At 35.8% G+C, this 24,281-nt stretch overlaps 1 long non-coding RNA gene across 1 annotated transcript in view; it reads right to left on the bottom strand.

The window, feature by feature from the left end:
• The window catches only part of LOC140522432 (uncharacterized), a 371,870-nt gene that overhangs the window by 120,802 nt on the left and 226,787 nt on the right, over positions 1–24,281 (bottom strand). The window contains exon 2 of the long non-coding RNA XR_011973335.1: positions 13,500–13,548. This is a non-coding gene — a long non-coding RNA (uncharacterized lncRNA). The remainder of the gene's footprint in view (positions 1–13,499; positions 13,549–24,281) is intronic.

The following is a 24,281-nucleotide window of genomic DNA, read 5'->3' as shown; positions in this document are numbered from 1 at the left end:
AACTGTTTTGTTATCTTAGAATAATAATTTATTAAGACATTATTAACCATTAAAATGGAAGATCAAATGCATGAAGATTAGTAAAACAGACCTTGAAGAAAAGAGCACCAGAATGAGTCATTATTGATAAGGGGGGAAAAGGATAAAGAAAAGTCAAGAGAATCAGGTGATGCCTAGAAAGACATACCTCAGTATATGCCACAATTTAGGTCACAGGCATACAGGGTCCACATAAAATAGTAGTCTGAAGAGGAACAACACATGGGAAAAGGAGGATATGAAAGACAGAATAAAGGGACACCATAGTTACTTATTTTCCAACTTCTTTGTTTTGTCTATGCATACAATAGTTCCAACTGGGAGCTACATTAAATTGTAGACCAGTTAATGAAATTTTAGCAAGTTAGCTATAAAGTGAAACCTTCATTATTCTAGGATCCAAGAAAGAATCAGTAGAGATTCCAAGACAGATGCTAACAGAATTTTGTTTTCCTTCTTATGTTTGGAAGAATCTGAAAAGTTCTACATTTCCAACTTATCAAATTTCTTTTGAAGAGTCAACTTTTGAACAATTTTTAGATATGTCTTCCCATTTCTTCAATGAAAAAATATTATCCTGAAGATGGTGGAGTAGAAAGAAGCACATACTCTAGCTCTTCCCCTATAGCCCATAAAATATCTGTAAAGAATGACTCTCAATAAATTCTAGAGCTGCAGAAGCCACAGAATGATGAACTGGAGGAGATTTCCAGCCCAGGGTGACCTGGAAGGCCAATGTGAAAGGTCTGTCACACTGGATGCAGAACACAGCACAGCACAGCCTGGGCACCAGGAGGAGCAATATCAGAACAGGCCTTGGGGGCAGAATCGCCAGCAGCAGTGGAAGTTCTCAGATCTCTCAACCCACAGGTGACAAAGGCAGCTTCAAGGGTCAGTGAGAGGGCTTTTTTACCTCAGTGACAAGGGAGCAGGGTCCTCCCCTAGACCCAGCCCCAGGTGGCTGCAGTGATGACAGCAGGCAGCAGCCATCCTCCATTGTTAGAGCACTCAGAAAGCCCCTAGGGGAATTAAACAGCTGATCTGAATCACAAACATGAGCCAGGCCAGGGAGTAAATGCCTCTCCCTTGATTGTGACACCTTGGAGGAACTGAGAACCTACAGGTACCCAGAGTATACCTTACTCTTGACAAAGGACCCAAAAATCAAGTAGCTGGTTGGGAAAATGCCAAGAAAAGGGAAAAAAAATAAGACTATTGAAGATTACTTTCTTGGTATATAGGTATTTTCTCCCATCCTTTCAGATGAGGAAGAACAATGCTCTCAGGGGAAGACATAAAAGTCAAGGCTTCTGCTTCCCAAAGATCCAAAATAAACATGCAATGGTCTCAGGCCATGGAAGAGCTCAAAAAGGATTTTGAAAATCAAGTAAGAGATGTGGAGGAAAATTGGGAAGAGAAATGAGAGAGATGCAAGAAAATCATGAAAAGCAAGTCAACAGCTTGCTGAAGAAGACCCCAAAAAATGCTGAAGAAAATAACACCTTTAAAAATAGGCTAACTCAACTGGCAAAAGAGATCCAAAAAGCCAATGAGGAGAAGAATGCTTTAAAAAGCAGACTTAGCCAAATGGAAAAAGAGTTTCAAAAGCTCATTGAAGAAAATATTTCTTTAAAAATTAGGATGGAACAAATGGAAGCTAATGACTTTATGAGAAACCAAGAAATTATAAAACAAAACCAAAATAATGAAAAAACATAAGATAATGTGAAATATCTCACTGGAAAAACAACTGACCTGGAAAATAGATCCAGGAGAGACAATTTAAAAATTATGGGGCTACCTGAAAGCCATGATCAAAAAAAGAACCTAGACATCATCTTTCATGAAATTATCAAGGAAAACTGCCCTGATATTCTAGAACCAGAAACCAAAATAAATACTGAAAAAATCTACCAATCACCTCTTGAAAGAGATCCAAAAAGAGAAACTCCTAGGAACATTGTAGCCAGATTCCAGAGTTCCCAGGTCAAGGAGAAAATATTGAAATCAGCTAAAAAGGAACAACTTGAGTATTGTGGAAATACAGTCAGGATAACACAATCAGGATATATCCTACACTGAATTGCTTGCCTTCTCAGTGGTGATGGGTGAGAAGGGAGGGAGGAAAAGAAGTTGGAACTCAAAGTTTTAGGAACAAATGTTGAGAATTGTTTTTGCATACAACTGGGAAATAAGAAATACAGATAATAAAGTATAGAAATTTATCCTGCCTACAGGACAAGAGAGAAGATGAGGATAAGCGAAAGGAGGAATCTTAGAAAGGAGGGAAGACTGGTGGAAGGGGTAATCAGAATGCAAGGCATTTTGGGGTGAGGGGAGAAGAGAGGGAACAAAATTTGGAACTCAAAAATTCATGGAAGTAAATGTTAACAACTTTAAATAAGAAAAAGAAAGAAAAGATATTATCCTAAAGGAGAAATGCTAGAAACCTCAAGTAAAACCAAGTAGATTAATCACAAAATATTTAATAAAGAAGTGGGTCAATTTAATAGTCAACAGTGACATGCTTTCCAAAAACAGTTTTGGGAGACTGGTCAATTGCCTTAATGGGCATATGACATTTCTACAGTATGATTAATTCCCTTTTTGTTCTGAAGTGCCATACTCAAGTAAATATCAATGACTTCAATTAATCTTCTGGTTATTAGTAGCATGTGCATTTTTGAAGTCATATATACTACATATCTATATTAACTTTGCTTCCTAATTTTTATAATGCGGTTAAATACTAGAAGATTCCCCACAAACTAATGTTTCAATTTTATTTTACCGCAGTAACAAATCATGATTAAGATCTCATTACTGGAAAATGGAGCCAGCCTGTCTCTAATCCTAGAAGTATTGAAGCCTAAGTAAATACAATGATATATGTACTGCCATTAATTGTGGGACACTTTTTCTTCAAACTCCTTAAAATTTAGGGAAACTGAGAGTAAAATATTTCCCATTTTTGTTTCAGCTTCACTTCCCAGAAAACTAGGCCAGGTCACCAATCTGTCTGCCATCTTTGACCTCTTCAACACCTGAACCAGCACCCTTCACACTAGATCTGTGACCTGAATCTCCATATTGTGGCTTTCTGATCCTTAGTTCCTTAGTCTCTGGAGGGAAGATCATTCAATTCACCTTTGGATATTTTGCCCTGGAGTCCAACTCAATGAACTGGTGCCTGAGTCTACACAAAGTAGTCCATTTGGTCTCTATACACTAACTAGTCATAGACAGTTTAGCTTAAACTATTGACTAAAATCCTTTTACTGTTCTCCCACTCTTTTTTCTTTATCATCTGCCAGATAATATTACCCCCACCTTCTTATCAGAAAAACATCCCTGTCCCTGATCACCAATTTCTCACATTAGAATATATGGTTTTTGAGGGTAGGTCCTCTCTGATTTAAAAAAAAAAAAATGTGTGCCCAAAACTTAGTACAGTACCTACCTCATAGTAACCATTTAACAGATGTTTCTTTTCATTTATTCTTATATTATTCATTAGTTCATCATGGATTTTACTTACTAATGATAAATTACTAACAATTATTATAAATTTTTTAAAATAATAAATTTTCTAAAATGATGGGAAAACGAAGGTAACAAATATTGAAGAGGATCATTGACTTAAGCAGGAAGAAACCTTAGAGTCATGATTAAATAACAGAACAGAAATTTTTAAAATCAGAGATCAACAAAATTGAACAAATAGATTTAATTAATCAATAAAATTAGAAGTTTTAAAAAATTTATAAAATAAACCATTAGCTAAGGAAAGAAGAAAGCCAAATACCCTATTTCAAGTATAAAAAATGAGGATTCACACATAAAAAAAGAGGATTAAAGGAAGTGATTAAAATTATTTTTCTCAATTATATGTTTAATAACATTGACAATTTAAATTAAATGAATAGATACTTGCAAAAATATAAAATGCACAAAATAACAGAACAAGAGAAAGAAAAATTGACCAAGTCTTAGGGGGAAAAGAAATTGAAAAACCCACATATGAGCTTTCAAAGAGAAAAAAATTTAGGACCAAATGCATTTACAAATAATTCTAAGACACCTAAAGAATAACTGCAATAAATAATAATAAAGAATTGACTTCCAGGAGTCATAATAGCAGACTAAACTGTAAGGACTCTCACTCTCCCCTTGTTTACTTTGAAAAACACAGAGAATATTGCCTCAGGAAAAATCCTAGAATAGTGAAATCAGCCGAAGGGCACAGCAGTCTATCAGTTCAGGAGACTAGGAAGATCTATGAGAAGAGTACCTCATGCTGTGGCTGAAGGGGTCCAGTGCAAGACTGGAGGCAACCTAGCAAGCTTCACCTCAGTGGATCAGGAGGACATCCTGAGCCCCAGGAGGATGGAGCTGGTAAGCACCAACACCAGGACCACCTTAGTACAACCTGGGGAATTGGGTAAATACCAGCCCAGACAGAGGTTCACTAGCCACTGAGCCTGCCTGTGCTGTAGCTCAGCCCTAGGGGAGGAGGAGAACGCCTGCAGCCAGACCAATCCTCTCCCACACCTCAAAGAGTGATCTTCAGCATAACCCTGGGAAAACTCAGACTTCACCTGGCATCTGCCTTGGCACACTCCAGCCACCTCAGCACCAAGCTGCAGCAGTATATAGCTTCAAGGTAAAAGAAACACAGGCCACAACAAAGCCAGTAACCAGGCCTCAAGTTCTCAGCACAAGAAATGTGGGATAGAGTTCCCTGTGACCCAGAAGCAGAGCTCCACTTTAAAAGCCAGAAAAAAAAACAATCACCATGAGCAAGAAGCAAATAAGAAAAGCATAGAAACTTAATATGGGGACAGAGAAGACCACAATAAAAAATTAAGAAGAGGACAGCACTGGCGATATACCCCCATCTAAACCTCAAAAGGGAATATGAACTGATCTCAAACCCAAAAATCATTCTTGGAACAATTCAAGAAGGATTTTAAAAGCTAAATTAGAGAGGTAGAAGAAAAATTGGCAAATGATTTTAAAAATACAATTGCCAAAATGAAAAACAGAATTCACTGAAGAGAAGAGCTCCTTAAAGAGGAAAATTGGTCAAATTGATAAAGAAGCACAAAACCTAACTGGGAAAATTAGTCAGATAGAAAAGGGAGTACAAAAGTTAACTGAAGAAAGCAATTTGTTAAAAATTAGAATTGGGCAAGTAGAAGCTAATGACTCCATGAGACATCAAGAATCAGTCAAACACAATCAAAGGAATGAAAAAAATAGAAGAAAATGCAAAATATCTCATTGGAAAAACCACTGACCTGGAAAATAGATCCAGGAGAGAAAACCTAAGAATCATTGGTCTCCCAGAAATCCATGATGAAGAAAAAGAGCCTGGGCAATATCTTCCAAGAAATCATCAGAGAAAACTGCCCTGAGGTCCTAGATCCAAAGGGCAAAATAGTCATCAAAAGAATCCACTGATCACTTCCTGAAAGAGATCCCAAATTGAAAATGTCAAGGAATATTGTTGCCAAATTCCAGAACTATATAGGTAAGGAGAAAATAATGCAAGCAGAAAGAAAGAAACAATTCAAATATTGAGAAACTACAGTCAGGATCACACAGGATCTAGCAGTTTCTATATTAAAAGATTGGAGAATTGGGAATATGATATTTTGTAAGGCAAAGGAATTTGGACTACAATCAAGGATCAATTACCCAGAAAAACTGAACATAATCTTTGAGACAAGGAGATGGACATTCAATGAAATAAGGAATTTCCATACCTTCCTGATGAAAAGGCCAGAATTCAATAGAAAACTTGATCTTCAAATACAAGACTCAAGAAAGGCATAAAAAGGTAAACAGGAGAAAAAAATTAAGTAAAAGAACATGATATTCAGTGTGGGCAAACTGTTTACATCTCCATATGGGAGGATGTTTCTTGCTAATCTGGAGAATTGTATATTTATTATGACATTTAAACAGGATATACATAGATAGAGGGAATGAGTATAAATTAATTGAAGTGATGATAAAAAAGTAATTAAAAGGTATGAAGGGATTGTCACAGGAGAAGAGAAAAAAGGAGGCAAAAAAAGGTAAATAACATTACATGAAGAGGCACAAAAACATACTATAGTAGAGGGAAAAAGGGGAGGGAGAGGAACATTGTTTGAGCTTTACTCTCATCAGATTTGGTTTGAGGAGGGAACAATATACTCAGTTAAGTATAGAAATCCAACTTGCCCTATAAGCAGTAGGAGGCGAAAGGGGAAAGAAAAGGGGGAGGAGGTCAAATAAAGGAATAAGTAGTAAGGGAAAAGGGAAATAAAAGGGATGGAGATAAAAGGGAGGGAAGATTGAGGGAGGTGGTGGTTAAAAGTAAAACTTGTTTGAGGAGTGGAAGGGAGAAATAAAAGCATTAATGGGGGGAGGAAACAGGATGGAGAGAAAGACAGAGATAGTAATCATAACTTTGAATGATGGCAGATTGGAGTACAAACCATAATCCTATAATATATTATTTACAAGAAACACACTTTAAACAGAGAAATACACACAGGGTAAAGGTAAAAGGTTGGAGCAGAATATATTATGGTCCAGCTAATGTAAAAAAAGGAGGGGTAGTGATCCTAATCTCAGATAAAGCAAAAATAGATCTAATCAAAACACATAAGGAAGAATACTACATCCTGCTAAAAGGCGCCATAAACAATGAAGTAATATCATTACTAAACAAAAATGCACCAAGTGGTATAACATCCAAATTCTTAGAGAAGAAGTTAAGGAAGAAATAGACAGCAAACCAAACTAGTAGGGGACCTCAACCTCCCTCCTCTGAACTTGATAAACCTAACCTCAGAATAAACAATAAACAAGTTAAGGAGGTGAATAGAATTCTGAATAAGGTAGATATGATAGGCGTCTGGAGAAAATTGAATGGGAATTAAAAGGAATATACCCTTTTCTCAGTAGTATATGACACATACACAAAAACTGACCATGTACTAGGGCATAAAATCCTTACAATCCAATGCAGAATGGCAGTGATAGTCAATGCATCCTTTTCAGATTATGATGCAATAAAAACTATATGTAATATGGGGCCATGGAAAGACAGACCAAAAGTTAACTAGAAACTAAATAATCTAATCCTAAAGAATGAGTGAGTCAAACAAAAAATCATAGAAATAATCAACAACTCCATTCAAGAGAATGACAATAATGAGACAACTTACTAAAACTTATAGGATGCTACAAAAGCAGTTCTTAGGGAAAGTCTTATATTTTTGAATGCTTACATGAATAAAAGAGAAAGAGTAGATCAGTGAATTGGGCATGCAACTGAAAAAGCTAGAAAAAAAAATTGAAAATCCCCAAATAAATACCAAATTAGAAATACTGAAAACCAAAAGAGAGATTAAGAAAATAGAAATTAAGAAAACTATTGAACTAATAAATGAAATTGAGTTGGCTTTTGAAAAAAACAATAAAATACATAAACCTTTTGTCAATTTAATTTTAAAAAGGAAGAAAACCAAATTATCAATATCAAAAATGAAAAGGGTGAACTCGCTTTCAATAAAGAGGAAATTAAAACAATAATTAGAAATTTCTTTGCCCAACTGCATGCCCATAAATTTGACAATCTAAGTGAATATTTTTAAAATCATAAACTGCCCAGATTAACAGAAGAGGAAGTTAAATAACCCCATCTCAAAAAAGAAATTGAACAAACTCCCTATAAAAAAATCTCCAGAGCCAGATGGATTTACAAGTGAATTATATCAAACATGTAAAGAACAGTTAATTCCAATTTGGGGAAATTGGCAAAGAAGAAATCCTATCAAATTCTTTTTATGATACAAATATGGTTTTTATTCCTAATCTGGGAAGAGCCAAAACAGAGAAAGATAATTATAGACCAATTTCCCTAAGGAATATAGAAGCAAAAAATTTAAATAAGATGTTACCAAAAAGATTACAGCAACTTATCAAGAGAAAAATACAATATGATCAGGTAGGATTTACACTAGGAATGCAGGGCTGGTTCAATATTAGGAAAACATCAGCATTACTGATCATATTAACAACAAAACAAACAGAAACCATATGATTATCTTAATAAATACAGCAAAAGCTTTTGACAAAATACAACACCCATTCCTTTTGAAAGCACTGTGGAACACAGGAATAAATGGAGCTTTCCTTAAAATGATAAGTACTACCTACCTATAACCATCAAGAAGCATTATATGTAATGGGGATGAGCTAAATGCATTTCTAAAACAACCAACAGTGAAACAAGGATGTCCATTATCACCAATGTTATTCAATATGGAACTAGATATGTTAGCTTTAGCAATAAAAGAAAAAAATTGAAGGAATTAGAATAGGCAAAGAAGAAACTAAGTTATAGAGATATACTAGAGAAAAAAGTAAAAAACTACTTGAAATAACAAATGTTGGCAAAGTTGCAGGATACAAAATAAACCCACATAAATCACCTGCATTTCTATATATATTACTAAAAAAAAAAAAAAAAAAAAAAAAAAAAAAAAGCCCAACAGCAAGAGATAGAGAAATCCTATTTAAAGTTACAGTAGACACTTTAAAATATTTGGGAATTGACCTGCCAAAACAAATTCAAGGATTATATGAACACAATTAAACAGATAAACTCAGATCCAAGTTTTTGGAAAAACATCAGTTGCTCTTGAGTAGGCTGAGTTAATATAAAAATGACAATTCTACCTAAATTAATTTACTTATTCAGTGCCACACCAAAGTACCGGATAATTATTTCCTGGAGCTAGAAAAAATAATATCAAAATTCATCTGGAAGAACAAATGGTCTAGAATATCAAGGGAATTAATAAAAAGAAATAATAGGGAAAATGGACTAGCCATATTAGATCTCAAATTGTATTATAAAGCAGCAATCCTCCAAACCAGTTGAGACTGGCTAAGAAATAGAGGTGTAGATCAGTGGAATAGGTTAGGTACACAAGACTCAGTAGTCAGAGATGATAGCAGTCTACTGTTTGATAAACCCATGTACCCCAGCTTCTAATAAAAGAACTCACTGACAAAACCTGCTGAGAAAACTGGAAAATAGTGTGGTGGAAGCTAGGCATAGACCAATTCCTGACACCATACAACAGAATAAAGCCCAAATGGGTATACGATCTAGGTATAAAGGCTGACACTATAAACAAATTAGGGGATCAAGGAATAGTTTTTGTCAGATTTATGGAGAATGGAGAAATTTATGACCAAACAAGTGATAGAGAACATTATGAAATGCAAAATGGATAATTTTGATTACATTAAATTGAAAAGGTTTTGCACAAACAAAGGCAATGCAAACAACATTAGGAGGGAAGCAGAAAAGTGGGAAAGAATTTTTATAACTAGTTTCTATGATAAAAGCCTCATTTCAAAAATATATAAAGAACTGAGTCACATTTACAAGAATTCAAGTATTTTCCCAATTGATAAATGTTCAAAGGATATGAACAGGCAGTTTTCAGAGGAAGAAACTAAAGATTTCTATAGTCCTATGAAAAAATGCTCTAAATCACTATTTATTAGAAAAATGCAAATCAAAACAACTCTGAGGTACCACATCACACCTATCACATTGGCTAACACGACAAAATAGGAAGATGATAAAAGATAGAAGATGTGGGAGAGTTAGAACACTAATTCCTCATTGATGGAGCTATGAGATGATCTAACCATCCTGGAGAGCAATTTGGAAATATGCCCAAAGGGCTATAAGAATATTCATACCCCTTCACCCAGCAATACCACTACTAGGTCTGTGTCCCAAAAAGATTATGAAAATGGGAAAAGGTCCCACATGTACAAAAACATTTGTAGCTGTTCTTTTTGTGGTGACCAAGAACCAGAAATAAAGGGAATGCCCATCAATTGGGGAATACGTGAACAAGTTGTGTCATATGAATTTAATGGAATACTATTGTGCTATAAGAAATGACAAACAGGAGGACTTCACAAAAATCTGGAGACTTATATGAACTGATACTGCATCAAATGCACAGAATCAGAAGAATATTATACACAGTAACAGCCATAGTGTATGAGAACTGTTTCTGATAGACTTAGCCTTTCACAGCAATGTAATAGCCCAAAACATTTCCAAAGCACTCTTGATGCAAAATACCATCCACATCTAGAGAAAGAGCTATAGAACTGGAATGCAGAAGGAAGTGGAATATTTTCTTTTCTGTTATGTTTTGTTTTGTTTGAGTTTTTCTCATGGTTTCTCCCATTCATTTTAATTCTTCTATGCAACATTACCAATGTTAAGATACCTTTAATAAGAATGCATGTGTAGAAAAACCATAAAAGATTGCATGCCATCTTTTAGATGGAAAAGGGAGAGGGGGAAGAAGGAGAGAGGGGGAGAAAATTTAGACCATATGGAAGAGATTGTTGAAAACTGAAAACAAATGAATAAATAAAAAAGAATAATTTATTTTAATGTTAAGCCACTTGAAAAATAGGAAAGGAAAGGATTCTACAAAGTTCCTTCTACAATACAAATATTATCTAGATATCTAAGCAGGGGAGAATAAAAACAGGGAGAAGCAAATTATACAATATCCCTAATGTATATTGATAAAAAAAATTTAAAGAAAATGTTACCCAAGGAGCTATAGCAACATATTATGAAAATTATAAACAGACCAGATTCGATTTATACCAGGAATGCAGTGCTGGTTCAATAATAGGGAAAAATAGACATATATCATATTAATAAAAAAAGGAATCTCACATTATTATATTAATAGATATGAGGAAAGCTTTTAACAAGATACACACCCATTCTGATTTTTAAAAAATAATATTAACATATTTGAATAAATTGATTTTCCCTTAATATAATTAGTATCCATTTAAAACCAAGAGTTATGATTACGTGAAATGGGCATAGACTATACTACCTTCCAATAAGGTTCAAATAAGTAAAGCTAGAATCTGCATTATTACTGCTACTATTGGATATCATATTAGAATCCTGGTTATAGAAATAAAGGTAAGAAAAGATAATTGAGGAAATCAGCACAAGCAAATGAGAATACAAATCACTGCTTTTGGGTAGGCCGCGCTAATATAATAAAAATGACAATTCTACCCAAATTAATATACTTATTTAGTGCCATACCAATTAAACTATCAGACAATTACTTTCTAGAGCTGGACAAAATAATATCAAAATTCATTTGGAAAAACAAAAGGTCCAGAATATCAAAGGGACTAATGAAAAGAAATGCTTGGGAAGGTGGCCTAGTGCTACCAGACCTCAAACTGTACTATAAAGCAGCAATTATCAAAACCACTTGGTATTGGCTAAGAAACAGAGAGGTAGACAAGTGGAATAGACTTGGCACTCAAGACACAGTGGGCAAGGAATATAGCAACCTTCTGTTTGATAAACCCAAGGACCCCAGCTTCTGGGATAAGAACTCATTGTTTGACAAAAATTGCTGGGAAAACTGGATAACAGTGTGGTGGAAATTAGGCATAGACCCATACCTGACACCGTACACAAGAATAAAGTCCAAATGGGTACATGATTTAGGTATAAAGATTGATACCATGAATAAACTGGAGAAGCAAGGAATAGTGTATTTATCAGATCTATGGAGAAGGGAAGAATTCTTTACTAAAGGAGAGATAGAATGCATTATGAAATGCAAAATGGATAACTTTGATTACATTAAACTGAGAAGTTTTTGCACAACCAAACCCAATGCAACCAAAATCCGGAGGGATGTAGTAAATTGGGAAAGAATTTTTACAGCTAAGCTCGGGGATAAAGGCCTCATTTCTAGAATATATAGAGAACTGATCCAAATGTATAATCATACAAGTCATTCCCCAATTGATAAATGGTCAAAGGATATGAACAGGCAATTTTCAGAGGAAGAAATTAAAGATATCTATAATCATATGAAAAAATGCTCTAAATCACTATTGGTTAGAGAGATGCAAATCAAAACAACTCTGAGGTACCACATCACACCTATAAGATTGGCAAACATGACAGAACAAGAAAATGATAAATGCTGGAGAGGATGTGAGAAAGTTGGAACACTAATTCATTGTTGGTGGAGCTGCGAGCGCATCCAACCATTCTGGAGAGCAATTTGGAACTATGCCCAAAGGGCTACAAAAATGTGCATACCCTTTGACCCAGCAATATCGCTACTAGGACTATATCCCCAAGAGATCATAAAAATGGGAAAGGGTCCCACATGTACAAAAATATTTATAGCAGCACTCTATGTAGTTGCCAAAAACTGGAAGTCAAGGGGATGTCCATCAATTGGGGAATGGCTGAATAAATTATGGTATATGAATGTAATGGAGTATTATTGTGCCATAAGAAATGATGAACAAGAAGACTTCAGAGAGGCCTGGAAGGACTTATATGACCTGATGCTGAGTGAAAGCAGCAGAACCAGGAGAACTCTGTGCACAGCAACGACCACAGTGTGCGAGAGTTTTTTCTGGTAGACTTGGAATTTTGTAATAACGCAAAAACTTCTTATAAAAAAAAAAAAATCCCAAAGGTGGTTCTCAAGGCAAAATACCTTCCACACTCAGAGAAAGAAATATGGAAGTCATTCGCAAAATGTAGCAGATCATGTTTGTGTATGTGTATGTGTTTGTGTATCATGTTTTGATTTGTTATATGATTTCTTTCATTTATTTTAGTCTGACTACATAGCATGACTATAGTGAAAATATACTCAATAGGAAAGTATATGTAGAACCTATACAGAATTGTATGCAGTTGTGGGGAGGGAGGGGGATAGTGGGAGGTAGGTGTGGGGGGGATAAAATCTCAATTGTATGGCAGTGATTGTTAAACATTAAAAAATAATAATAAAATAAATAAATAAATAAATAAATGAAAAAAGAGAAAAAATTTTTGAATGCTACCAACAAAACCCATTAAAATGATAAATTTCACTTAAAATAATTACAGACTATATAAAACATTCAGGAGTTTACTAAGATACACAAAAAAGCTATATTAATGTAAATATAAAGCATTCTATAGGATTAAAGGAAGATCTAAATAATTAGGGAAACATTAACTTTTCATACGTGAGCTGAGCCAATATAATAAAAGTTACAAGGTTACAAAAATTAATTTACCTGTTCAAAACCATGCCAATCAAACCACTAAATAATTACTTTATGTAGCCCAAAACAACCAAAACAAGACAAAATTCATCTCGAATAACAAAAGATAAAAAATCTTAGGGAAATAAAGGGGGGTTGGGGGGGTGAGAAGGAAAAGCTAACAGTACTAGGTCTCAAACTATATTATCAAGCAATACATCAAAATGATTTGGTATTTGTTAGGTGATAGAGAAGGTGATCATTGTAACACCTTGGGTATATAATATTCAAAAGCCTATGAACAGACTCACCTGATGCTTGAAAAGCTTGACCAGAGGTAGTTGCGTAAGACCTTACTCTCTAAAAAAAAAAAAAATTGCAGGGTTAACAGGTCAACAATTGGGCAGAAACTAAACAAAAATCATCCCATAATTTACAAGCTCTAAATGGACATGTGACTTGAAAACAAAGAGTAACATCATAAAGAAATTAGAGGAGTAAGGAAGAAATTACCTTTCAGATGCACAGACAGGGGAAATGTAACTAATCAAACCAGGGAAACAAAAGATTACCAAAGATAACGAGACCAATTATGATTGCATAAAATTGAGGTTTTCACTCCAACAAAATCAATGCAGCTATAATCAGAAGGAAAAAGGGAAAAAGGAAAAAAAAACTTTCACAGCAAATTTCTTTATTAAAATTTTCATTTCTAAGACACACACTTATAAGATATATCTCATTTATAAGGTATTTAAGATAACGTTCTAATTTATAAGAGACATATATATTTATAACAGTAAGAATCATTACCAAATCAATAAATGTTCAAGCAATTTTCAAAGAAATCCAAGCTATCAATAGTCACATTTTTTAAAGTCTCAGATCACAGAGAAATTAAAATTATGGCAATTCTAAAACTTTACTCACAATCATTAGACTGTCAAAACTGACAATAAAGGGAAATCACTGGTGGGTTTGTGAAAAAACAAGCACATTAATAAATGATTGGTAGAACAGTGAATTGTCATAGCAACTCTGCAAAGCAATTTAGATCTATGTGCAAAAAGCCACTACATTGTGTGTACTCTTTGATCCAGGGTTACCACTACTCAGCCTTCATTTGCAAGTAAAAAGGAAAGGATTCACATATATAAAAATTATCAACAACTATTTTTATAATAGCAAAGAAACAGGGATAAAGGAATGGGTGTCCATTAGTTGTGGAATAACTGAATAAATTATATGGATATAATTAAATACTACTATGCCATAAAAATATGGAAATGGAGGGTTTCCATGAAACCTCGAAAGTTTGCATGAACTGATACAAAATGGATCAAACAAAACTAGAATAATTTATGCAATATAAATATACAATACAAAAATAGGCAACTCTGAAAGACTTGAGAACTGCAAACCATGCACAGCCTTGGATCTAGCAATGGCACTTCTAGGTCTGTATTTCAAAGAGTTCATAAAAAAGGTAAAAGGACCCACATATATAAAAATATTTATAGCAACTCTTTTGGTGGTGGTGAAGAATTAGAAATTGAAGGGATGCCCTTCAATTGGGGAATAGCTGAACAAGTTGTGGTATATGAATATAATAGAATGCTATTGTTCCATAAGAAATGGTGAACAGGCAGACTTCAGCGAAACCTGGAAAGACTTGCATGAACTGATGCTAAGTGAAGTGAGCAGATCCAGAACCCTGCACAGTAAGAGCAACATTCTGGAATGACCGACTTAGACTTAACTCTTCTGAGCATTGCAATGATCTAAGACATTTCCAAGAGATTCATGATGGGAAATGCTATCCACATCCAACGAAGGAACTATGGAGTCTGAATACATATCGAAGCACATGATTTTCTCTTTTGTTGTTTTTTGCTTTTTCCTTCTTATGGTTTTTCCCTTTGTTCTGATTCTTTCACAATATAACTAATGTGGAAATATGTTTAATATGAGCATACATGGATAGCCTATATCAGATTGCCTGTCTTCTTGGAGATGGGGGAATGGAGGGAGGGGGTAAAAATTTAGAAGTCAAAACCTTATAAAAGTGAATGCTGAAAACTAAAAATTAATTAATTAATTAAAAAGGAAAAAGAAAGATTTAATTACCTGCCCAAGGGCACAGAAAGAATAAGTGGCAAAGCTAGCACTTTACTTGGTGGCCTGTTGTGAAAGCTTTCCAGTAGATTTCCCTGCCTCAAAAACTCTCTTTACTCCAGTGCATCCTCCACTGAGCTATCAAGCTGAATTCTTCAAATGCATGTCTGATCAGATCATACTTACTTCCCCTCCATTCAATAAACACCAGGAGTTCCCTATTATCTCTGAGATCAAACTGCTTTAAAACCCATTCTCTACCATGATCCTGCACTGGATGCCTTCATCTCTTCCCTCCTCTGTCTTTTCAGTTTCTTGTGTCATGTTGTCCCAAGGGAGCCTGTCCCTTTCAGCTCCTTGAAGGCAGGGACTTTCTAGAATTCTTTTTATGTTTGCATTCTCAGTCTGCAGCACTTGTGCAAATTTGTTATTGTTCAGTCATTTCAGTTGTCCAACTCTTCATGACCCCATTTGGGTTTTTCCTGACAATGGTACTGGAGTGGTTGGCCATTTCCTTCTCTAGCTCATTTTACAGATGAGAGAACAGACAAACAGGATTAAGTGACTTGCCCAGGGTCACACAGCTGGTAAGTGTCTGAGGCCAGATTTGAACTCACTGAAATGAGTTTTCCTGACTCCAGGACCAGCACTCTATCTATTGCACCACCTAGCTATCCTATATAAAGGATAGAGTGTAGAGTGATATTAACTAATTTTCTGAAGATATGTCTAGAATTACATCCTCTCTCATCAGAATATAAGCTTCTAGTGAATAGGAGTTGCTTTATGCTTTGTACTTGTATGTACCTGGCACACAGTAAGGGCATAATAAATTCTTGATGACTTGACTATCACTTTCTGACTATTCCTTCCTACCTTTCCAGTCTCCATATGCTATGTTCCCTTCCACATATTTCTCAGTTCAGATGCACTGGTTTCCTTGATGTTCATCACATATACTCCATGTCTCAACTCCAGACATTTTCACTGGCTGTCCCCTCTGTCTGGAATGTCATTCCTTATGATCTCTTGCTCCTGACTTCATGTCCGAGTTAAAATTGTACTTCGTGTAGAAAGTCTTAATTAATTCACCTTAATGCTAGTATCTTCCCTGTATAATTAACTCCTATAGATACACACATACATATATACATTTTATATGGTTTGTACAAAGTCATTTACACATTATCTTCCTCTATTAGACTGTAAGATCCTTGAGGTCAAGTAGTATTCCTTTATTTGCATCCTCAGGACTTAGCACAGTACCTGACACAGTCATATACATAGTCATAATAACTGCTTGGTGACTTGACTGACTCCAAATACAGTGTTATTTTTGACAATGCCACAAAATGTCTTAGACATATAGTAAAAAAATTAATTTAGAAACACATATAACTATATAATTTACTTTTTACAGTAACATACCTTCTAGAATTTTTAGTAAAATTGATTTCATATTTATATTTACATCTTTTATCTGACCTCATTCTGTTTCTACTTCTTAATCATCCATCTCTAACAAAATCTTCTGAAGAAATTGACAATACTGTGACATTTTTAGAATAGTGCTTTAGGGAGGATTCAATGAATATAATTATATTACCTTTGTGCCTTCAAGATTGAACATTTCAAGGGGATATTTTAGCTTATTATTCTGCAAGTATAATTAATTCCAATAACACTGAAGTCAAAATTCTTGCTGAAAGTCTGAACCTTTTATTTCATTTTCATTGTAGTTCTCAGTATCTTTTTTATTGTATCATTCTTTTCCAATTTAAATGAAAAATGAAGTCAAATATTGTCTTAGGATATTCATTCACAAAATTGACCTGATTATCTGAGGGCAGAGATTGTGCAACTAATTTATGGAGGAATTGCACATGTTAATTGAGGGCAGACTCTGGCCCTTCTCATATTCATATTCCTTTATGCTCATGGTACAGGTAGCCTAGTCACTGGAAAGATTTATACTTACTAGTTCTTAGGAAGAAAAGAAAAACTGACTTCTATTGATCCCATTTAGAATCTTGTAACTATAGAAAAGAATCTTTTGTAAACCATTTTCACCCTTATTTATTGTGTGATCAGTCTCTTCTCATCCTTCATCACCCCAAGGAGCTTAGAACCTCCAAAGCCTGTATCTCTCTCCCCCATAACACACACACACACACACACACACACACACACACACACACACACACACTATACAATTTATTTCTTCTGAATTCCCCATTATGGTAGAGAGCATTACAATCTCTCTAGCCACCTAGGCTAGAAACCTCAATGTCTTCCTTGGCTCTTCATTCTCACCCCATAGATGCAAACTGTTGCCAGATCTTATGATATCTACCTTGACAACATCTATCATCTGTGCCCCCTTCTCTCCAGTCACATAACCATCAAGCTATGTCAGGACCTCATATTTCTCCCTTGTACTATTATAATAGCCTTCTGATTTGTCTCTCTATTTTATCTCTCCCCACTGCAATCCATCTTCCTCTCAGCTGCCAAGATGATTGTTCTAAAGCATAGATCTGACTGTGTCAAATCCCTGCTCAATGAGTTCCTGGGACTCTGTATTACCTCCAAGATCAAATATCAGTCCTTTTGTTGGGTATTTAAAGTCCTTCATAACCTGATCACCTTCCAGTCTCCTTTTTCCCTTTAGCCTCCTCCATTCACTCTATAATTCAGGCACACTGGAAGTTTCTTGAATGAGACACTCAGTCTCCAGTCTCTGTGCCTTTACCTTGCCTGTCCCTTATGCTGGGGAGGCTCTTCCCCTTGACCTTTGTTCCTTGATTTTTTCTGGCTTCCTTTAAGACTCATCATGTTTCACCTTTTTTCAGGAAGTTTTTTCATCTTTCCTCTATTCCCCAAGCTGCTACTGATTTCTCTCTGAGATAACCTTCCATATTCTCTGTATATATCTCATATGCAACTAGCTATTTTGTAAAAATAGCTTTGCCTTCTCCTCCATTAGAATGTAAGTTCCTTCAGGGCAAGGACCGCTTTCATCTTTCTTTGTGTTCCCCAAATTTGAATACTGCCTGGCACAGAGTAAATACTTGACAAATATTTCTTACTGGTGTTGCAATTTATCACTTTCTTTATACTGGTAAAGAGCACTTAAAAGTTAGAACAAAGAGACAAAGCAGTTGGAGGTATGTGGTTCATCTCTTTCATGTAGACTGCTATTATGCACCAGTATTTAAAAGAAACTCATTAAATAATGCTCTTGAAGAACATAAATTATGAGATGTCACATAATTCAAAGATTTATACAAATAAAGATAGATGTAAAGCAATAATAGGGGACCCTATAAAGAAGAAAATCAATAACATTCCATTACTTTACTTTTAGAACATATCATTGCAACTGATTTATAGCTCCCAGCATCACACTGGTACTCACTGGTCAAGCTGGAATTCCAATCCAGGTCCTCTGAGTTAAAGCAAACATCACTTTTACTCTGGTCATATGCAAAGGATAGTGATTTTTCCTCCTTTAGCCAATTCTTAAGGATGGGCTACATAATTAGAAGTATCAGGAAGGAAAAGTAGAGAAACACCATAAACTTTTAACTTTATATCAAAAAAGAATCAACCTTTTCCTAGAGATGATCCAAGCTCTTCTTGTGATTCACAAAGAACCAGAAACTTCTCACTTTCTGGAATCTAAAATCAAAATTCCAACTATCTCAGCTAAACTTTCAATCTCCTCAGTTTTCATCAATGCCCTTCCTGAACTCAGATCCATCTTAAGTAAAACTGTTCTTCAGGCCTAGAATTATATGCACATAGGTTGTCTCCATATATCATCAGTATATGTATCTTTTAATAGTAGTTTGCCCAGGTTCTGTAGAGTGGACAATGTTCTCATGCCTTCCCAGTCACCAGTGGAGTGAAACAGGGCTGTGTGCTTGCTCTCATGCTTTTAAGCACGATATTTTCAGCCATGTTGTCAAATGCTTTCAGTGAGGATGAACATGGCATCAAGATCAACTACTGTACTGATGGTGAGCTCTTCAATTCGAAAAGGCCAAGACCAAAGTGGAGGGAGTGCTGGTGCATGATTTTCTGTTTGCAGATGATTGTGTTCTCAATGCAGCCTCTGAAGCTGAGATGCAACAAAGTAGGGATCAATTCTCTGCTGCCTGTGCTAATCTTGGTCTAATAATTACTCCGCGAAAACACGGTGCTCCGTCAGCCACTACTACACCATCCATACATGGAACCATCAGTTACAACAAATGGAGAAGTTTTGAATGCTGTGGATATATTTGCTTATCTTGGTACCGTACTTTTCAGGGATGTCTACATTGACAATAAGGTTGGCACATGCATTGTCAGAGCTAGCTCAGTGTTTGAGAGGCTCTGAAGAAAAGAAGAGGTTGGGAAAGAAGAGATATTAGACTGATTACCAAACTGAAGGCCTACAGAGCCATTGTGCTGACCTCATTGTTGTATGCCTGTGAAACATGGACAGTGTACAAGTGCCATGCCAGGAAACTGAATCGCTTCTATTTGGACTGTCTTAGGAAGATTCTGAAGATGACCTGGAAGGATAAGGTACCAGACACTGAGGTCCTTGTTCAGACTAAACTGCCAATATTCAAACTATGCTTCAGAGAGTTCAGCTTCAATGGGCTGGCCATACTTTTTAAATGCAAAATGTATGTTTGCCAAAAAGACTAATTTATGTAGAACGCACATGGGGCAGGAGATCACATGGTGGTCAGAAGGAGCAATACAAGGACACTCTCAAGGTCTTTCTCAAGAACTTTGGATTTGACTGTGTGACATAGGAGACAGTGGCACAGGACCACTCAGCATGACATGCCTACATCAGAAAAGGTACTGTGCTCTATGAGAAAAGCAAAATTGAAACAGCACAAAGGAAACACAGAATTGCACAAATTTGGAGTAACCACTCCAAATGTTCACACAAACTATCTGTGCCCAATCCATGGTAGAGCTCATATTGGTCTGATCAGCCACAGTCGCACACAGTGAAACTTCACATTATCATGGTGATGTCACTGTGGTCCTCTTCGAGAACAAAGGACAACAACCAACCAGCAATTAAAAACTATGTCATTGTGATACACACTTTGCAAATAATATTTCATTTGATCTTCACAACCACCCTGGGAAATAGGTGCTATTATTATCTCCATTTTCCAAGTGAAGAAATTGAGGCAAACAGAGGTTAAGTGACTTGCCCAGGGTCACACAGTTCTTAAGCATTTGAGGTCAAATTTGAACTCTTGTCTTCTTGACTCTCCTTCTATCCACTGTGCCACCTCACTGCATGTACTTTGAATTCTACCATTAGAGAGTCATTCCTTTGTGTGTGTGTGTGTGTGTGTGTGTGTATGTGTGTGTGTGTATTCATCCTTCATTGCCAAAGAAGATCATGCCATCAGAGAAATAGTGACATGACTTGCACTTGATTTTGTTTTGAGTGAGGGAGGGCTGTGCAGGTCACCAGCCTCACCTCTCCTCCAGAGCCATCTGAATCCAGTGACCAGATATTCATCAGGATGACTGGAAATGACCCAGGATGAGGCAATTGGGGTTAAGTGACTTGCCCAAGGTCACAGGCTAGTGAGTGTCGTGTCTGAGGTGAGATTTGAACTCAGGTCCTCCTGACTCCTGCACTGCTGCTTTATCCACTGTACCTCCTAGCTGCCCTCATTCCTTTGTATTTAAGAGCAAGAGGTCTCTAGAGTGCCCCTATTAAAATACAACGTGCTCCTCAGGATCATAACACCCTAAGCTATTATTAAATCAACTAATCACTTATGAGTATTTAGTGGAGTTCTAGCTTAGGATAAAACACTGCAGGAACTACATTCTCTAGTTCGGAAGAGAAGGCAGGAAGGAGAGACAGATAAAATGGATGAAAGTCAAAAGCACATCACATGCATTTTGTCTGTTGGGTCCTGGTACTTAGCCAGAGTGCTTTGCAGACCATAAACACACAATAGATATTTGTTTGGAAATGGAAAAATCTAAACAAAAGATGAAGAAAGCAAAATTATCTTGATAGGATTCTATAAAGCCCCTGTTTTTTTGACTAATGCTGAAAAGTGAAATCAGTAACCCTGATGCAGTCAGATCTCAGTTGGTGGTGCTAAGTATTTAAAAATGTTGCATTCTGAAATGACAAAAAAGGAACAGTACTTTTTAAAAACCATATGGAGTAATTCAATTCCCAGATGCTTTCTGGATACCTTTTCCCTTTCTCCCACATGTCAGCCCCAGAATTTTGCTTCTTTTAATCCGATTGCCTAATTCAGGAAATTAAGGCTGCAAGTAAAGAGATTAACTCAGAATTTAGAACCTTCTGAAATACAATTCCTACATAGTATTTACAAGTGATTTTACAAGATCATAAAGATATATTTCACTGTCCTTGAATGAACTTTAATATTTAACTAAATAACACATTTTGAAATATATCCTGACTTAACAGACTACTACTTTGTTTCCTAAATACTTGTTATAGTTAGTGTCAAGTATATGAGATCACATAAACCCTTAGAGAGTTCAGACACTTTTTTTTTCAGGATTGAATTCAACAAATATTTATTAAATACTTGCTATGTGCAAGGCATTGTGCTTGAAACCATCGCATTAATTTTTAAAGTTCCTATTGGATTTTTAAAAAGTGATATTATTTGCTAACTTTATTTTTGAACTCCAGAAACTCCCCCCACGTATGAACTTCATTGTATCCTGAGCCCCAAATCATGCTCTTCCACCAGAAGCCTTTCCCAACCCATCCTAATTCTTGTGTCTTCCCTCTTAGTCATTTCCTGTTTCTCCAGTCTATATCTGGGTTTTTGTATAGTTGTGTGAATGTTGTCTCCCTAACTAGATGAGGGCAGGAAATTTTTGTCTGTTTGTTTGACTTTCTCTGCATCCCCAACATTAAGCACAGGGCCTGACACATAGCAGAAGCCCGATAATCCTTACTGAACAATTGACTATTCTCAGTGTGGGGGAAGCTCTTATTGGCTAGTTTGCAAATGGACCTTAATAAATGTATATGAAAATGTGTTTCTCTTCATTCATATACAGATGAGTCTCTTGGCTCATTGTCACTGTCATAGCCAAGACTATTTGAATCATGGAGGCCATGGGGTCAAAGACATTTTAAAGAGTATAAGGGCCAACACTCTTCTTCTACAAATGGGGCAAAGTTATAGAAAGATCATATCTCCAATAAAATTTTAATGATAGCAGTATTCTTGACTCATTCAACCTAAGCAATATTGGCATACCTTGCATAAAGTTGTCCAGACTAATGTCATTTTCTGAAGGCATCATTAATATAGTATTCTCAAACTCTACCAAATAGTAGCAAAAACTTGTTTTAACATTATTTATCTAATTACCCATCCATTCATGACCTTCATATGGAATGAACCCCCTATAATATCTATTCACCTTGATTTTTTTGTAACCACTTAGTAGCAGTAGGTAGGACATGCTTGTACTATTTTACAAGCTGTTGTTACATGGAATCTGAGAAACTTCCCCTGTCCCAGTGCTTCTTTCCCCCTCCCCATATATACTCACCTAGGTGGTATGAAATAGTAGGTAGAATACCAAACATGGTATCAGGAAATAAGGGGTTCAAATCCTGCCTCATCTACTTATAAGCTATGTGACTGTAGGCAAAAACTTTAACTTCTCTATGCCTCAGTTTCCTCATTTATAAAATAAGAGGATTTCAATCAATGGCCTTTGTATCCCTTATAACTCTAAATCTCTTACACTATGATACTATGACCATACCTATTCCTCTATGTCCACCATGTCTGTAAAACTCCAGCTGAACTGGTGAAGACAAAATCTCCTCAATTCACCTCTGGAATTCCTACCTGTCTCACCTCTATCACCTCCTTCAAGTCTTAAACTTGCATCTATCACTGAACCCTATATATGAGAAACTTTATTGATTCAATATTCAGGTGCTTTCCATCCAATGGAACAACATCTAACAAGCTTGTTGTTAGCATATTCTTCAATCTCTCTTCTGCCCTCATTTTGATTTTCAAAGGATTACAATAAACCTGACATAAAACAACTTAATTAACCAGCTTATTTCTCTCAAAATTCCTGTTGTGACCAGCGACACTGTTCTTTCCTTATCAACAAGAAGGCAATGGAATATAATTTGTTCTACCAGTTGGCACGCAATTTACCTCAAATAGAAACTCTCATTTCAATGTTCCTTGAAGGTTCTTCCAATTTTTGTTTTGGAAGAATTTGTTGTGAAATACTTTAGCACAGTCAGAATTTTTCAAGATGAATGTCAGTTTTCAAATTAACAATTTCCCAAAGAACACTGTGGCTTTGTTAAAAATTTAAGTTGGTTACTTTAAAATAGACCCACTCCTGTCAAAATGCTCTTGTGAGAGGCGAGGAGGAAAACTGAAGTGGGAAAGAGTGTATTTTAAAGTGACAGCTTCACAGTGCCTCAGTGCTTTAACTGGAATGATTAATTGGAGATTCAAACCTGCTGTAATCTAGGCATATTCTTATATAACTCTCTAAGCAACTTGTTCCCATATCTCCCATTCCCTTAGGCTACATGAATCCAGAAAAATTCGATTAGGTATTAGTTGGAAAGAAAACCTAGACTGTCCACAGAATTTTTATCACATGAAATTCCTCCTATTTTAAAACTATAATAGGACTGTGGGTTTTTTTAAGGTCAAAACATGGTTTTTGCAATAAGCATGTTGAAATGACTCCCAGTATTTTGTGAAGATCACTATCCTGGAGGTTAGGGCACCTGACTTCTAGGAACCTACCTCACCACTACATAATCCTCAGTAAAATTAAATTCAACATGTATTCATTATGCAAGTACTTGGTCAGTTCAATTTGCCCTGTGACTCAGTTGGTAGTTTGGTCTATATAAATGCTAAGGTCCTTGGTATAATGTAACTTCTTGA

This window comes from Notamacropus eugenii, chromosome 2, assembly GCF_028372415.1.
Source record: "Notamacropus eugenii isolate mMacEug1 chromosome 2, mMacEug1.pri_v2, whole genome shotgun sequence".
NCBI lineage: Eukaryota > Metazoa > Chordata > Mammalia > Diprotodontia > Macropodidae > Notamacropus > Notamacropus eugenii.
The sequence above is the reverse complement of the archived record's forward strand: the minus strand, read 5'-3'. Positions and strand labels throughout refer to the sequence as shown.